The sequence below is a fragment of the Empidonax traillii genome, unplaced genomic scaffold (genome assembly GCF_003031625.1).
Source record: "Empidonax traillii isolate 1590-97213 ecotype Southwest subspecies unplaced genomic scaffold, ASM303162v1 scaffold1059:size195157, whole genome shotgun sequence".
NCBI lineage: Eukaryota > Metazoa > Chordata > Aves > Passeriformes > Tyrannidae > Empidonax > Empidonax traillii.
The window spans coordinates 141,175-159,025 of NW_020956252.1; the positions used below are offsets into that span (position 1 = coordinate 141,175).

General features: G+C 48.7%; 1 protein-coding gene across 4 annotated transcripts in view; it reads right to left on the minus strand.

Annotated features, from left to right (window-relative positions):
* PHACTR4 (phosphatase and actin regulator 4) overlaps window positions 1-17,763 on the minus strand; it is a 62,811-nt gene extending 45,048 nt beyond the window's left edge. For 2 of the 4 annotated variants that reach the window (XM_027904422.1, XM_027904425.1), the window contains exons 1-2: window positions 17,707-17,763; window positions 17,161-17,233 (exon numbers count right to left, since the gene is read on the minus strand). The gene's annotated coding sequence lies outside the window, so the exon portion shown is untranslated. Of the gene's footprint in view, window positions 1-8,106; window positions 8,342-17,160; window positions 17,234-17,706 lie in introns of those variants that run through there. The other 2 variants (XM_027904423.1, XM_027904424.1) reach the window with 2 other exon arrangements.
* Between the last annotated feature and the right edge of the window lie 88 nt (window positions 17,764-17,851).

Below are 17,851 nucleotides of genomic sequence, written 5' to 3' on the forward strand. Positions count from 1 at the left end.
CAGGAACAGAGCAGCTGGTTAGCACAGGAAAGGAGTTTTGTGGAAGAAGTGGGGAAAAAAAATTCAGATAATATTATAACAACTCTACAAGCACCTGAAATAGAAACCTGGAATAACGAGGATCGAGAAACCTCAATACAGCTGATGTCACAGTCAGTGAAACCAGAGGCTTTTTGTCACAGATTTAACATTTGATAACTGGCTCCCGCTGCAAACAGCAAATATTTTCCAGCAGCTCAGTAGCTGCCTGTGGGTGGCACAGTAATATAACATTACCAGGGAGGAACTGGGAAGGGAAGGGAGCTGCATCCTCCAGGGCTGTGCCATAGGGAAGGAGAGCGGGATTGTCCAACCCTTGTGCAAAGTAACCCTCAGAGACACTCACGGACACTGTGCAGAGCGCTGGAGTGGGAGTCAGAGCCCCCATCACTCACGGATCTGCTGCTGACCAGCACAGAATCATTTAGGCTGGGAAAGACATCCAGGTCCCCCCTGTGCCTGATGCCCACCCTGTCCCCCAGCCCAGAGCACAGAGTGCCACGTCCTGTCCTTCCTTGGACACCTCCAGGGAGGGTGGATGTGGGACCCTGGACAAGGCTCTTTCTCTGTGCTTCTCCAAGAGGGGATTCATTTCTCTTGCAAGTCAATTCAAAACCAAATTCAAACTTGCAACACTCTTATTTCCTAGAAACTTTCACCACAGTAGCACCCGGGCACTTCATTCATTTAACAAGCCAAACACAGCAAGTTTTTTCCGTATTTCTACTTGAAACAAGACCACCCAAAGTCTGAAAAAGCCACTTCAGCCTCTCCCAGGTGTTTCAGAGACGTATTTACCCAACCTGGAACAAAAAGCCAGCAGCCCATAGGAAAGAATGAACCAAGCCCAGCTCCTGTGCCAGCCCCCAGTGACAAATGCTATTTCTATTCAGTAACCAGTATGGAAAACACCTCTAATTTGCCTCCAGACCTTTTGGCAGCTGATCAACCACCCTGGAGGTGCGGATGCGTGCAGGGGAAAAAAAAAAACCTGCAGCATGAACAGAGCAAACCAGCTTCTCTCCTTGCTGTCCTTGAAGCAGCTGCCTCGACCAAAATTACCTCCCTGATAAAAGCAGAGGGGAGAATTAAAGCAGAATGGCCCACTGGTGCAGAAGACAGATGCTCTTGTTCTGATCATCATGGAGCATCCAAAGGGCAAGGCATGGTTATTCCTTCATCGTTGAAGAAGCTCTGAACCAACACACACCACCATCTGTCAACACATAACGGGCCCCCAAAACATGGTAATAAATTCTTATACTGCAGCAGGCAATTCCCACATTGTGCTGCCACCCAGAAAAGTCTGGGCACACCAAGAAGAGAACAGGAAGGGAACTGATGTCCTTGGAAAGCAGTTTCCACAGAAGATCCCAGTTATCCAGGACCCAACTCATTTTTGCACAGTGGGACTCAAGAAAGGGAACCAGCTCCACCAGCAGCTGCTTCAGTAAAGCAAAAAAATAATGGATATTTGAAGTGCAGAGCTCAACTGCCCAGAATCTGAGCTGTATTTCCTATTTCCCTCTCTTTCCAAAAAGTACAAACTGAATTCTTGACTATGTAAATCCATATTAGGAGGAATTTCATTGCTGCAGGAGCCACTGGGGTATCCCCCAGTTAGCTACAAAAACACCAGCTGAGCCTCTGCAAACCCGACCACAAGGTCTGTATAAATTAATTAGTGCAGTAATTGGAAGCACAGAGGAGGTGGGGAAATGCCTCGAGCCCAATCCACCTTCCAGAGAGGGTTATTTTAGTGCAAACATCCAGGAGTGTGGTCCCTGCTCCTCAGAACTGTGATCGTTAAGAACAGGAAGTCTTGAGATGCCTTTCTCTCCCCCCATAAAGGTTATAAAACAACACATGACATGTTAAACATCAAGCAGCTCAGATTCAAACTCCCCCTCTCAATTAAAAAAAAAAAAAATCAGCCTGATTGCCTTAAACCCCCCAAAATGCAGGTAGGTCACCAATAAAAGGGTTTTTCACCCAGATTTCTTCCAGCTTGTGTTGCCACAACAACATGAATGTTAGTTGTGTTTTGGTTTTTTTTTTTGGGGGGGTGAAAAAACAGGGCTGCAGAAGGTCTCCCTTCCAAAAGTAACTGAGGTCAGCTGGCAGCCCCTGTGAAATCCCAGCCCCAGCAGCACCACACTGGTTTCAGCTCTGGAATTGGCACATTTCCCTCGTGTCTTTCTGCACAACTGATTTCAGGACAATAGGGCTTGTCAGAAATTAAAATTCCTCTGTGATCTGCACATACCTGTTCATGCAACAGTTCCTCCTTGTACCACACCTCGCTGGGAATTTCAATTTACTCAAAAAAAAACAAAACCAAAAAACCACCACACAAAAAACAAACCAAAACCCTCCAACCAGCTCTGTCTGTACAGAACCACAGATACAGAAAGAAAGGAGAGGATTAGTGACTCAGGGGGAAGGAACTGCAGCAGCCTGGAAATGCGGGATAGCGTCTGAAACTCCGAAACTGCAAAGCAGACAACAGTCCGTACCGAGTTACACCTCCCCACCACTTTCAACAATTAGTTTTTTAGTGTGCACAGGGACCAGTGAGGAATCTCACACCTCTGTCACAAAGGTTGATCAGAGAGAAAAGTCATCACGTTTGTTGGGTCTCAGCATTTTGATTCAGCAAAAAGGCTTCCAAAGAAGCTTCTGAAGTGGCATAATCAGCTCTTGACAAGCCAACAGGACCTTCCAGGCATCTTGTGAACAAAATCCTGGAGCCATGAAGTGGATCAGGGGACTGGAGTCCCTCTGCTCTGGAGCCAGGCTGGGAGAGTTGGGGGGGTTCACCTGGAGAAGAGAAGGCTCCAGGGAGACCTGAGAGCCCCTTGCAGGGCCTAAAGGAGCTCCAGGAGAGCTTGGTTTGGATGCATCCAAACAAAAAGCTCCACCCCAGACCCACCGTTACAGGAGCAGCTGAGGACTGGGGGTTGCACGTATCTGGGCTACCCATAATCTGTGTCTGTGACAACACACCCAAAAGGCACAAAATAACAGGGCTCTTTATTTCCCTCTGGCTTCTGGGGTAAAATTCAAACCACCTTTGCCTCCGCTTTGTGGTTTCCATTTTCGTCAGACTTTCAATGAAAACGAAGCAGTGCTGTGGTCATGGCCCTGCAATTATGACTCCACACACAACTTCATTTGCAACCACCATTTCCTCCCCAAAATGAGGCCACTTTTGGCCTCAGCTGCTGCAGAGCCAGCTTGAAAAGTGTTTCTCTTTAAGAAGCGACAGGGATGAGCTCAACCACCAAGAGGAATTCCTCAGAAAGCTCACCTGAGCTCCCAAAACTCCAGCAGCAGTGGAGCTGAATCTGCAGTCCTGCCATATGGATCTTTCCAAAAGGACCTTGCCCAACTGCTTCCCCAGGACACAGGGGGCGTGAAATCTGATTAATCCCCACACTTTCCCCACTGCAACATTCCAGCACAAACCAGGCACCTCTAATCAAATTCCACACTGCAACGTTCCCGCTTGGAAAAACCTGTGCTGTGTAGGTGTCTTTATCAACTTTATATAGAGTCAACACTTTTTAACTGGGCACAGCTCAGCTATTTGAAATTAAAGCTCTTTCTGAATGGAAATTACATCACTGAATGTACAGGAGCCTTGAATTTCACCTTTGGAGGCAGGTTTTGCCAAGCAGTTCAGGTAGTCTGTAAATCAGCTGTAGCCTCACCTTTTCCTTCACAGTCTCATCAGCGTAATTTCTAATTACTTCTAATTAAGGTATCAAATCTCCTCAAAGAAACCCTCCCCAGGCAACTTATTACTCTTAAAGCTCCAGCTTTAATAAAAAGGTGCCCTGGCCATAACCAGGAAAACAGAGAAATTAATTCCCACTACCGATATGGCAAAGTCTTTACAACGAAGTGCAGGCAGTGAGGCATCCCACTGTGAAAATAAGGCCATAAAGTCCCTGAACAAGAACACTTCCTTAAAAAAAAAAAAAACAAAACACCAAAAATAACTTGTACTTCTCATGGCTGTGCACAAAGTTTATGAAGCAGCAACAGTGTTCGCCTGAGGATGGTGCTTAGTGCAGCCATCTGAGCTCAGGGGCCCCGAGCTGATGTTAATCTCAGGGGAAAGCTGTGCCTTTCCTAGTGCTCTCCCAAGGGTTAGCAATGCTCTCCCCCATTCACACAGAATTGGGGAATGGTTTGGGTCGGAATGGACTTCAAAGATCAGCCAATTCCAACCTGCTGCCACGGGCAGGGACACCACCCACCAGCACGTGGCCACTCACCTTTCAGATCCTGGGAGGTTTTGGTCTGATCAACTCCTCCAAATAATCTCAAATTAGAGTTTAAATGGCGTAATCTTAAAGGCAGTGATCCCCTGGAACTCTGCCAAGAGCAGGAACGTTTCAGCTCTCTCAGTCTCTCACCGCCACTCTCACTCTCCATTAGAGATGACACTTCCCAGCCAACACGTTTAGTTGCATTAGGAGCTCAGCAAAACTATCACGGCTTCTTTCCAGCCACAAAAGGACCTTTCACAGCAACAATGGCTAAAAAAAACACCCAGCTGAAGTGGCAAATCTCTCCTCGTGCCCTGCAGGCAGATGAGTTGACCCGGGGCCAAGGAGGCAACCAGGGAAAACTCTGCAAATGAAACCAGGGAAATCACTGCAACTGCAACAGCAGAGGACGTGGAAGGAGGAGACACCAAGAGTCTCAAACGTTCCCAAGGCACAAAAGCTGAGGAAATTCCTTTGGATGGGCTGTATTAAGTGGAAGGTCGCTGGAGCTGGCTGTGCATAGCTGGCACAGTGAAAACCTGGTTCACCAGCAGAGGATCCTCCACCAGACGTGCCTTGGACAGGTCAACCCCAGCCCTGCTTCAGGAAGCAGCACACCTGGGGGGGTTGCCAGATCACCTTGACTCAATCCATCTCACAGCTATCAGCAATCACACACACCTCACAAGGTGCTATAACACAAGTCCAGCATGAGAAGGAGCCTTAAAATCCAGTGAGGGGCAAAAAAATCCTTGAAAAAAAATAAGCAGCTTGAACCCTGAGCTGTCACTTTCTGGCGACTTCTCTCGAACAGCCTTTCTGTTCTGTTCAGCTGCTGTGTCCTTGGACATCAGAGCAGGTTCACTTGGTGACTCCCCAGCACAGTTATCAGCCAGCCAGGAACTGCTGGTTTGCTCAGCAAACAGGACCTTCCGAGAGGTGCCAGCACCAGGAACGGTTACAAACGTGCCCCCACTCCCTCCACCTACACCAGCACTCCCAGCAAACCCTGCTCCAGGTTTCTGGGAAGGGAGTAAACCGCCTTAGAGCAACAAAGCAGATGAAAAGGAGCAAAACTGAAGGAGAACGGCACCACTGGTGACACGGAAAAGGCGCATTAAGGAGAAATGTTAACACTGGGCCATAAAAACAGAACAAAAAAAAAATGCTTTGCAAAGGTTTTAAGGTTTCAAAGGTAGCTATGGGTGAGCCCCAGGTGTTAGAAACCTTCACAGCCTGTTGTACAGTGACCAGAGGAAGTGTTTGTGCAGATGAGCCTGACCTACAGTGACAGGTTTACTAAAGGAAAACTTGGGTCTGCAACAGAAGTGGCACTGAGGAAGAGTCCTGCTGTAAAAAGGACCTGAAGCTCGATCCAATCCAGCTTTGCTCAGTAAATGAATGCTGCCAGGACTGGGAGGCATCCTTCCCCTCTGCCACAGCTCCCAGCTGGATGGATGATGTCACTCATTTGAAGGCCACAGAAGGTGTTTATCAGCCAGCTTTGAGGTTTGCCTATAAATAGAGATTTCCTAAATGACTTAATCCGAGGAACACTTCAATTCACAAAGAGGTGCCCACAAAAAAAAAAAAAAAAAAAAAATCAGTGTTTAGCTACACAACAGCTTCCCAGGAGCACAGGAGCTGTGAAACACCCACACAGCACCCAACACAAACTTACAGCAGCTTTCAGAGGGACTCCAGCCCACAGCTTTGCATTCTCCCCATCCCAACAGCCAGCAATGACACGCAGAAAGCTGCAGGAGCTCTGCCAGCTCTCAGGGATCGAAGTAACTGTAAATTTATTTGCTGGAACCTGTACCTGCACCTCTCTGCAGCCTCTCCTGTCCCTCTGGATGGGTCGGGGAGCTCCAGGGAAAGGCAGCTCATGGACCAGGAAGCTCAGACCACTCAGCCATAACACAATCCTACTTCCATCCCAGTTTCAGCAACCAACAGGAATGGAAAGACTGGTTTTAACTGCCCTCCCCATCATTGTGGCTTCCTTTCAGCCTTGTGTTAGGTCTGGTATTAACTATCCTGCTGCAGAGTCAAGCTCTGAGGAGCTTTTACTACAGAAATAACTAATGAGGTCTCCAATTGCTTTATTTGCAGCAGAGGACCCACCACAGAGAACCAGAACTTCCCTCAGGTCTTATGTAGAGTATTTGGGATAAAAATCAGCTTTTCATCAGGGAAAACAACCTGGTCTGCTGGAAGGGGGGGTTGGAATGAGATGATCTTTAAAATCCCTTCCAGCCCAGGCCATTCTATGATCTGTGGGAGCCAACGGAAAGAACAGGCTTCCCACAAAAATTAACAGCATGGGAAGCCCCCCAGTAGCAAACCCCCCCTGACCAGGAACAGCCCTGGAACCCCAAAATACCCCTGTGCAGAAGGTAATTAAAGCTGTGGTTCCACAGGCTCTGCCTCTCTTGGCACCAGGCAGATCTCGTGGAGCAGCTGACCCCGGTCAAAACCAGCCTGGTGCAGAAGCAGCTGGTTTGAATCCAGCCCAGTTCCCCAATTCGTTTGTCACATGGGCCACAAAGCAGTTGCTGGAGAATAAGGGAAGGCAGTGAACACCCAGGACCTGCTCAGCATTTTGGGGTGTTTACACAGCTGCAGCCCCAAGCAGGGCTCCGACAGCCTGTCCTTACGGGGAAGGGGTAGAAAGGCATCAAGTGAGGCTTCCCAGCACCAAAGAGGCTGAAACCATCAGATCCTGCCCACTCCTCTGTTCCTCTTCCCGTAGCAAACACCCCAGGGAAGGTGCCACCCTCATCTCTCCACGCTGAGCCAGTTCAATCATCAAGCCATAAGAGTCTATCCTACATATCCTCAGAGAACAAAATCCCTGTGACAAAAGAGGATTTTTTTTACTCTTATTTATTAAGTTATTTGAGATCTCTGCTACAAAACTACTCTTAAACTCTTTCAATACACTCATGATCAACCTGAAGCACCAGCAGACCCCAAGGCACCAGGATTTGCCAGCCCCAGATTTTGAAATGAGCAGGACCTTGCTGATCATAACCCAAGGCCGAGCAGGGACCCGGGAATTCCAGTTCAACCAGTTCCACCCTTTCTACCCCTCTGTTCCTCCCCCCTTTTTCTTGGAACAACAAACAGCAACAAAACCCTGCCCCAATCTGCACCGGAATAAACAATTCCCCGCGATGAAAAGCCACCTGCTCCCCCCACACAATTAAAAGCACTTCCAAATTCCAGCTCTTCCCTCAGCCAGCGCAGATGGACACACCAGGCACGCACAGACACCACTCTGCTCCCAGCACAGCCTTTGTGCTGCTCAGACACAAAGCCTGATGGCAGAGCTGTTTTGTTAAGGGATCACAACATAAACCAGCAATTCTCCAGCCACAAAAACAGCTCAAACTCCCTCCCAGGCCAATTAAATTGCAATCTGCTAAAACACACAGGCTCTCTGTGGCTTTTGGGGACCGCGGCTCTCACTGCTGGCAGATCACACCCCGAGATCCAACTGATTCATCACCTGCCCCACGTGTCCCCAGATGACTACATTTAACGTGCAATGGCTCAGGTTTTCACTTTCCTGCACACCCTGCAGGAAGGAAATAACCCCTCTGCAGAGGAAGCCATCGCCCCGAGAGCAGGCAATGAACCGCTGAAAGGGGAACTGATCCCTCGCTCCTCCAGGACCTGCCCACTAATCCCTCCAGCCTGCAGGGATTTAGGGTAGCCCTGGATTCACAGCAGGAACAGGGCTGGCAAATGGAGGCCTGGCCACCAGAGACTGCTGAATACTCACACAGATCCTGCTGCTGCCTTTGCCAAGACACAAAATCGCTGCCCTGCAATGCACACTGAGCTCAACAAGCACCAGACACCAGAACCTCCTTCCCTGCTTGTGGTTCCTATGCTGTTTAGCAAGTCTGGCCATCTGCAGAACGCTTCCATTTGGAGCTGGCTATCCACAGGATGGATTCCTGCCGTGGTTAATCATTCTCCCAGCAGACTTGAGGCAGATCTGGTGTCCCACAGCTCCCAGTCCCTCCCAGAAGCTGTGGGCTGGCACAGCCCTCGTGTCCCCAGACAGCACTGCCCTGGTGCCACCCACCCTTCCTCCCTCCCTCCTGGGGAAGTGCTCCCATTGCCCAACACCAATTCTCCCAGTCCCTCAAGTGCACTGGGATCTCTCTATCCACAAGATCCATCCTATCAGGGCAGCTCAGGAACTGTATCTGTCAGCTTTTGGCTTTCAGCTCAGCTTTCTTTGAAGACAAATGCTAATATCCTTTTTTTTTAAAAAAAAAAAAAAAAACAAATCTGATCCAAACCGAGACTCATCACTGGTATGAATCACACAGCATTATTAATTCTCCTGCCCGTCAAAACAGAAATGTCTCACCTTGCAAAACAATTGCTGTGGTTGCCCGGGCTCACAAAAATCTGTCCCATCTGTTAAAAAGCTGAGTGCACTGAATGAAACTATTTGACAAGCACTCTGCTGAAAGGCAGCAAACATTTCACCCCACAAAGGCTACTTCAAACCCAGACAGCGATTACAGGCAGCTCAGCTCCTTTCCTATCAGCCAGCACAAACACAGCCTTCCAGCAAGGAATTCTTTTTGAAGACAGAGCCTGTGGGGACACCGAGTTCAAGGATCAAGCCTGCAACTCCACCAAACCAGGTTTGGATGATCTCACGCCCCAAACTGCTACAATCAAAAGGCAAGGAGCAAAGCGTTCCTGCCTCCAACAGTGTAACAGAAAAGGCAAATAAACCAAGATCTCCACTTTTTACCTGCACGGTCTGTGCAACAGGCAAAGCTTCTCCGATCTCCAAATGCAAGGGACACCCACACCAACACAGGAATCATTCCCCATGGAGGGGGAGACACGAACAACACCCACAGAGCCGAGCAGTGCCGACATCCACCGCTCCAGCTCCTCGTGCACCGCATTCCCAACCGCCTTAAGTGCTGGATTTTGAACAGCAGGTTCACCCCCACACACGGTTCACCCCAGGGACACGGGCAAAAGTCATCGTGCTGCTGCTGAGCCCCACGCACACAAAGTCAAGCACAAGAGTTTTGAGCCAACACCTCCCTGACAGACTCTTGGCAATGGGCATGCTCCCCTCTGTTCAATGCAGATACAAATCCATTCCCAGCAGATCCCTGTTTCAGCTGCCCTCGCTGTCACAAGCACGTCATGTGCCACATCAGAACCAGAATTCTGGACCAGGCAGCTTTATTTGCTTTTAAAGTGCTCACGCTCAAAACAGGGCAAGGATGAACAGGGGGGACAATCGGTGCAGGCAAACAACCAGCTGTCACACTTCCCCAAGAGGAGCCCCTAAAAGCAGCTTCAGACAAGGGTTTGTTGAGGCCCAACCCCTCAGCAGCACCATCAGCCATCCCAGAGGACCCTCATCCCACCGAGGGATCCATCAGATAGCTCCCTGCTCCAGGATCAACGTTATTCTCCGAGTTCAAGAACGCACTGATATTTTTATAGGACACCAGAGCAAGATGACATGTGGCTCTAAATCCACACAGAAACACCATCCACCACATTATCTTGATGATGCAAATCAAACCCCTTGCTGCTGGCACTAAGAATGAAGGCTCCAACAGCTTCCTGCAGCAAAGTCACCTTGGAAATACCAAAGAATCTGAGCTTTCAGTAGGACAGAACTAAACCACCCCAGTAAGGAGTGTCCCAATAACTTCTGAGCCATCAGATAATGTCAGACCCTGAGGGAAGGGTTTGTGGAGAGCACAGGAGGACTCAAATCAGCTACAGTCACAAGTTCTGTTATCTTAACTGGTGATCAAAAGGTAGCAAGATGAACATCCACACCAACATGAGGAATCCTGCTCTGCATTTATTCCCCAGTGCAGCCACACAGCACCCCACAAACCAACCCAGGGCAACGCCATAATACTAAAAATAATACTACTATTGAAAATAACACTAAAAAAAAGCAAGAGCTGCTCCAGTCCTCGTTTCACGCACCACAAACTGCAGGACATCCTTCAATATTACCCCCCTGTAAAACTGACTCTGCTCAGCAAAACACGGGAATGAATCGGCCGCAACATTCACCGGGAGCGAACTCCACCCTCTCATTAAAGGTTTCACTGCTATAGAAACTGTGATTAAACACACAGAGCCATGAATCAGCCACCTGAAACAAGGGTACGCCTCAGCGGGCACAGCAGAGCTGGCATTTCGCCTCCCCCAGCCCCCCAAAAAACTGCAGCCTCGCGCAAATAAACAGCTTTTTATCCCCACGCTTCGGCTCCCACAGACATTTCACCTTCCTTACCTTCGGGGTTGGGTTTGGTTTGGGGGCTCCCCTGCTTTTGCTGCCCACGCCCCGTTACAGGAACAGCAAACAGGCTCCAAAATCCATTTTGCCACAACTGGATAAAGCACCCAAAAGCCAAGCCCCCTGGTGCCTCTGGACCAGCTGTGCCCCTGCACTGCAATTCCAATCAAGCCTGCGGAAAAAGCAGGAGGAAGATGGCAGGGCTTACCAGCAGTTCCCCAGTCTGGTCCCTGAACAAAGTGGATTTAAAAGAGGTTTAATTTTCCCAGAGACTAATGCTCTCAAATCGGAATAAATCCTCCAAAAGAAGAGATTATCCATAAATTTACTAGTTAGAAATGTTAATATATCCAGTGTTTATGCAAGGACTGCTGCTCTCCATGCAAGAGTAGCACCTATAGAATTCCACATTAAAGGAGACACAGATTTCTGGGAGTTTCTGCCCCACCTCCCTTTCCATGCTGAAATGTAGCACAGCAGCTTTATAAATCCCACTTCCCAAGAGCAGCAGGAATTTGCTGCAGAATCGAGGCAAACTTGTTCCCATTTCACTGGAGAAGCACTTGGAAAAAACCTCCCTTGCAAAAGAACTTAATACAAAAAAAAACCCCACAAAAAACCAAAACAACAAAACCAAGATCCACGAGCAGAAAAGCCCCAGTGTGAAACCTGAATAAAGGCTTTAAAAACCTGCAGAGCTAAAACTTCACAGAATACAGGACGAGGTGCAAATGAAGAAACAACTCCTTGAACCCCACGCTGGACTTACCCAACACATCCCTGCTGCTCAAATGCTTCCTCCTGTTATTCATATTCCATTTACTGAAGGTCCCACCTACACACGTAGTAGGATGGGACCCAGACCAGTAGAACCTGCTAATTGTGGCCCTTAAGGCTGAGATGAATTAATTTGTCCCTCCAGCTACAAACAGAAGGGTGACTACACCCTCACTAAGCACTAATCTTGGAGAGGATAGACAGGAGGATGAAACAAGGAAAAAGTGACTTGCCTGACATCAAACACCACGGCAGCAACATAGCTGGGAGCTAAATCAGGCCTCCTGTCCACACAAACATCCTTATTTTCCCTGGACTCACAGCTGACAGGTGGAGAGAACCCAGTCATTAACACACAGATTGAAGGCTCCCTTTGGAAGCTGGAAGCAGGTGAGGGACAGCCCTGATTAGTGTAATCACTGGTGTCAAATGGATTTGGGGGATCCTCAGAGCACCCCTTCACCCCACATCCCAGAGCCTGGTGTGCTCACACAGGTTTTGGGAAGGCTGACTCCACAGGTGGCCAGACAGCAACACACTCAGGACCAGCTCAATAAATTCATCCTGGAAATCCCATTTTTTTTTTCCACCAGGTGTATTCTGTGAGCCCACCAATACCCTCAGAGGAGCTGGATATTTAACACTCCCAAATAACAACCTCCCTGGGTGAGGGACAGAAGAATTTCAGGTATCAGCAACCGAGCAGTCCCTGCATTAACAAAGTTTTCCAGCCCAGGAACTTCCCTCCTCCAACAATTTATCCTCATAGTCAGGAAAAAAAAACCAAACCTATATTTATAAGACAAGTGAAATGGAACAATGATAACAAAAAAGCCCAGTTTTTATAATGTCAGGTATGGGTTTTTCCCTGGAGTTTCCCTGCTCTGCCTGTTCTGAGCCTATTAATTGCCTGCACTTTGCTCTGAACAGGTACAGAAAAGCCATCCCTAACTCCAAAACTAATGGGAAACAGCACAAGCCAAGACAGCCTGACCCACTCACCTGACACTTCCACCCAAAGGTGGATGTTGCTCTAAGAAGGTGCAGCTGAGCCAGGAGAAGTCCCATTTACACCCACCTGTAATCTCAGGGTTCCTGTCCATAATCATGGGACTGCATGCTAAAAACTGATTTGGAATTACAAGGCAAAAAAAATTCCATGACCTTGCTCCCCTCTGGGCCTGATGCACAGGCAGGAGGAACAGGATACAGAGCAAGTCAGGAGCAGGATAGAGGCACTAATTTGACTCTCAGCACAAGGTAAGTGAAGCTTCCATGACCCTACAGGGAATTGTGCCACTTCTCACCTGCTGCTGATCGAAACACGTACGGGAAGAAGGCTTTGCTTCTCATATTTGTTCTCTCTTCTGGCATCACACAAACACCTTTTATGGGGGAACAAACCTAACAAGAGTTGGACTCGATGCTGCTGATGGGTCCCTTCCAACTCAGCATATTTCTGATTCCATAACAGCCCTTTTCCTGCTCCTGCTGTTTCCCCACCTACCAGTAAATTACACCTGGTTTGGAACAGACACCGAACTTCATATCCACAACAATAAAAGCCCACATTTTCCAGCACAAAACTGACAGCTTTTCACTGCTTCAGTAATTATCATCCTCCTTCCTGGTCCCAGCTGATTAGGAGAACCTCGGCAGCACAAGGTCACTCCATCCAGGAGCACGGAGCAGGAATCCTGTGGATCCATCCAGATTCCTACTGTCAACAGAGCAGCTTTAGAAATGCATTCCCACAGAACCTGAGGCAGCCAGCAAAGACCAGCCCAAACCCTCCTGACCTTGATTCTATCCCAGTGAAGCCTCTCCTGCACTGGGATCCGAAGGCTGGCAGCTGACAGCTGTACCTGCAAACCCACTGCAGCAAACCAGCAAGAGCTTTCAGACAGCTCTGGAGAGGAGAGGGATCGAGGACAATCCCCCAGCAGCACTTCTGTGCACCTGCAGGGGAGCTCCTGCCAACACAAATAATATCCATCAAATCCCACCTCCCACAGCTCATCCCCCCCGCCACTCCGACCTGCACCGGTGACTTCAGTCGGTGACAAACACCCCTGACTTGATTTTGAGGAGGAGGATTAGTCAAGAGAACGACCTCCAAAGGCACGTGAGTGCAGCCAAAGTCCCCTGAAAACTGGCACAGTGACTTCCCTTTGTTCAAAGCTCAAATTCTCTGATGGCGACGACCTTTGGCTTTACCCCCCCATCCACAAATGCCTCTGGAAGCTTCACCTCCATGGCTGTTCCACATCCATGTCTGAGGCACAGCTTGTGATCCCAACCCTCACATCCAGAATAACCCCTTTTTTTTGCTAAGACACCCCCAGTAACACGGTGTTTACCCTGAGCTTGCCCTGGCACTCAACACTGTGCAGGCACTAAATCAGTCGGTGCCTCCCAAACTTTGATCCAAGTTTACAAATCAAGGCTTCTCTGTAGGAGTCAGGCCAAATTTTTTTTTTTCTTGCTTGCACCCTTAAAAGCTAAGGGAGAGAACTGTGGAGAGAAAAGCACGTTGAAGAGAGGTTCACTCCTCCCACAGATAAGTGTGAGGCGATGAAAGACGCCCATATGGGGCTGGCTGGTTTAAATCAATGCTGGGGATTAATCTTGCTGGATTTTAGACAACTAAATCTTGTGGCAACACAGCTCTAATTAAGGGGTTCACTTTTGGGGATTGGTTAAAGGAGAGCATTGTAGACAAGTGAGGTACTGGCAGCAAAAGGTTCCTGCTTTAGGCAGCAGCTTTTTGGAGCTGGCAGTGAAAAGGTCCAAAGCCTCGGGTCTAACGGCACTTCAACTTTTACCAAAGTCCAATGATCTCTCCCAAATCTGTTTCAAAAGGCACCCGACTGCAGGAGAAGTGCCAGGCTTGCACAAACCCACCTCATCAGTATGCACCTTGTTTTGCCCCGTGACACTCAGCAGCCGTGGTTAATTAGTCCCTGATAATGAATTGCCCATCACGACTTCGCAGTGCAGCTGGTAGGTGAGCCACTCCTAACTGTGTTTTGGAATCAGCATTCCAAGAGCACAAACACAAAAGAATAAAGTTAACAATCTGTTTACCCGCTCTCCCCCTCCTCCAGTAGCTGCTGCCAGCCAAAGGCTTGGGGAGGGGGGGGAAATATAAAATAAAATAAATCTATTTGCAGGGTTCAGCAGAGAGAAAACTGCTTGGACTGCTCTCAATTTTCATATCTTTGCCACCGGGTCTTCGTGTTATTTCACACAACTCATTCAAGTTGGGAGATGAAGCCTGTTCCTCTGGCTAATAGCATTAAAAGCCTCTCTCTCTGGAGATAATTAGTCCTCCCTCCCCCATCCCATCCCCGGTGGAAAGAGCAGAGAGTCACCAACAAACAAAGAAATTCAGGCCGTGACAACCAGGCTTGGAGCTGGGACTGAGCTGCCTCTCGCCTCCCTGTCTCTCAGCACTGCTGTGAATCAAAAAAAACAAGTGACACCACGAGCAATAAACCCAACAGCAGGAGAACAGCACCTGCAGATTCAGGGCTTTGTCATTTGGAAACCAGGAAAACAGCAATTCCCCATCCGCAGGGAGCAAAACACCCGAGGCGTCATCGCCAGAGGCTCTGCACGCTCACCTCCCACCCCCAGGTCGTCCTGAGTCACTGCAAACCAGCAGATAAGAGCCAGAATTGGGAAACCTGCAGCCCTTTTACCTCTGATCCCAAGCCACCAGCAAACCTCCACAGCTCAGCTCCTGAGATCCAACTCCTCCTCCAGGGCAGAGGGAAAATTAAGGTCAACCACCATTTGTAAAGCACCTCGGCGGAAGACTCAGGATATTCTGTTTATCTTTATGCTGGTTCCTCCCCTGGGAATCCGCCCTTGGAAGTGGGGGGCACAGTTTGGAAAGGGTTAAACCCCCAGCATGGTCCCAAATCGTCCTGAGTCACTGCAAACCAGGAGACAAGAGCCCGAATTGGGAAACCTGCAGCCCTTTTACCTCTGATCCCAAGCCACCAGCAAACCTCCACAGCTCAGCTCCTCCTGAGATCCAACTCCTCCTCCAGGGCAGAGGGAAAATTAAGGTCAATCACCCTTTGTAAAGATTCACGGTATTCTCTGTATCAATATGCTGGTTCATCCCCTGGGAATCTGCCCTTGGATTTGGGGGGCACAGTTTGGAAGGGGTTAAACCCCCAGCCAAATGCTGGCTGCTGCATTCCCTGCCTAAAGTGACCCCACTGCAGGGAAGAGCTGGGAATAGTTATCACCACAGCACTGACAAGTCAGCAAGAGCTACTAATTAACTGATAAAAATAGAAATCTCTGAAAGGGCTTTTTTTCTTCCCCCCCCCCCCCCCCCCCCCTCGACACACAAAGCCGAGGCCCAAAGCTGCTGCAGTCTCACATCCATTAGTTTTCCACGGGCTCCAAACTCGCCAGCAAAAAAAAAATAAAAGCATTCTCACACTCCCAAAAATCACCCCACGTGGGTCTCACAGGCAGAAAAATCCCAACTGAACAGAATTAGGGGACTGGTTCCAAAGGATAGGGAGTGTCTCCTTGCCCTGCACACCCCACTCCCACCTTAATGGGAGCAGGAACGAGGTGACATCCTTGCCCCCCAACAGCTTCCTTGCCCTCCCTGCACCCAAAGTCCTGGTTTTGCCCGAAAAATGAGATGTTCTGAGGGTGATCCAGGTGATCCTGAGGATATTTGGAGCTTCTTTCCTGCACAGCATCACTGGGACCAGCGAGAAAAGCCTAGTTTTGCTCTAAACCCCCCCTCTCCCACTCCCTGCCAGACCCAGGTTTTGTACAGCCCTGTAACTGAATATTCATCAGCAACTAATAAACCTGCAGGAACCGCAGTCTCAGCGATTTTTAATCCATATAATGCCCCAACACATGCCAAACACAATGAAATTTGATCAAAATAGAAGCCATTTGTTTAAATACAAGCGATTTGGCTCTCAAAACTGTCATCAAATTAAACTGGAAATCAAATTAACCAGTGATTGAATGAAGTAGAGGGCTGCATAATCACAGATCACTGATCCAGCAGCACGAAAACAGGGATGCAATCACATTCCCCTTGCTTGTGGCACTGCCCCGTGCTCCCAACGGGATTTCCAGCCCATCTCCCAGGACCTGAGGATGCTCTGTGCCTCACTGCTTGGTAATCCAAAAGGAGACTCTGCCTTGCAAGGCACCCTGTGAGATTTTATCGGATCACAGAGTGAAAGGACACGCTGACACACTTGAAACCACCCTAATTTAGGACAGAACAGCACAGTCATTTCCAGCATTGTTGGGAAGAACGAGTTTAAACCTACCCTGAATGGGAAAGGGGTTTGTTGCCATCACTGCCCAAAGTATCAGCTTTAGCTGGTGTAACTGTGCCAACCAGGTCTCTCAAAAGTGGCCTCATTTTGGCTTTATTACCCCCCCTTTTTTTTTTTGCACTCTCCTCAAAAAGGAATTTAAACCACGTAAATTTACAATTTTAAGTGTTGTCTATTCTTAAAAAGCAATTTGGATGCATTTAGGTTTGACTGAAGAGCAACAGGCATTTCTGAGGAACTCACAGCAGGCAGAGGAATCTAATTTACACTCCCTTGCAACTTCTACAGACAAACTAACTCAGCTGAACATCCTTCTGAGCACAGAAAACTTCATCCCCCCCCTTCCCTGACCCTGCCCAGGATTTGCTGATGTCCCTCTTTTCCAAAGGCAAACTTCAAGTTCAACACTCACCCCGGCACAATTCCAGGTTTCTTTAAGCAATTACAAGGAGAGGAGAAGGCTCCCGGGAGATCTCACTGCAGCACTTCAGGGAGTGTAAAAAAAGAGAGAGTGACTTTTTGCACAGGCAGAAAGAGACAGGACAAGGGGAGGGACGGTTTTAAACTAAAAGAGGAAAGATTTAGATGGAGTATTGGGAAGAAATTCCTCCCTGTGAGAGTGGTGAGGAGGTGGAATGGATTTCCCAGGGCTGTGGCTGTCCCATCCCTGGAAGTGTCCAAGGCCAGGTTGGATCAACCTGGGATAGCAGGAGGTGTCCCTGCCCATGGCAGGGGGATGGAATTAGATAATCTTTAAGGTCCCTTCCAACCCAAACCATCCCATGATGCTGTGACTCCTACTCCTCTTTCCGGGCTTGTGGAAGCAACATTTACACATCCTAAAGTGTGAGAACTGGAGCTTTATCGTTCATTTCAGCCCCGGTGAAGCACTTTTTCACATTATTCACCCTTTTTCCAGTGTCTCCGCCCCAGACAGGGGTACCGAGCCCTCACCTACCTCCACCTGGGCAAACACAACCCCACCGCGAGGCACGGAGGTAAATAATTCATCTGCGTGCAAACAGAGGGAAAGAACAATTAAGGCAGAAAGCACAGCGGGGACGGTTCGAATTTCAGTCAACATTAAGACGGGAGGTTGGGGG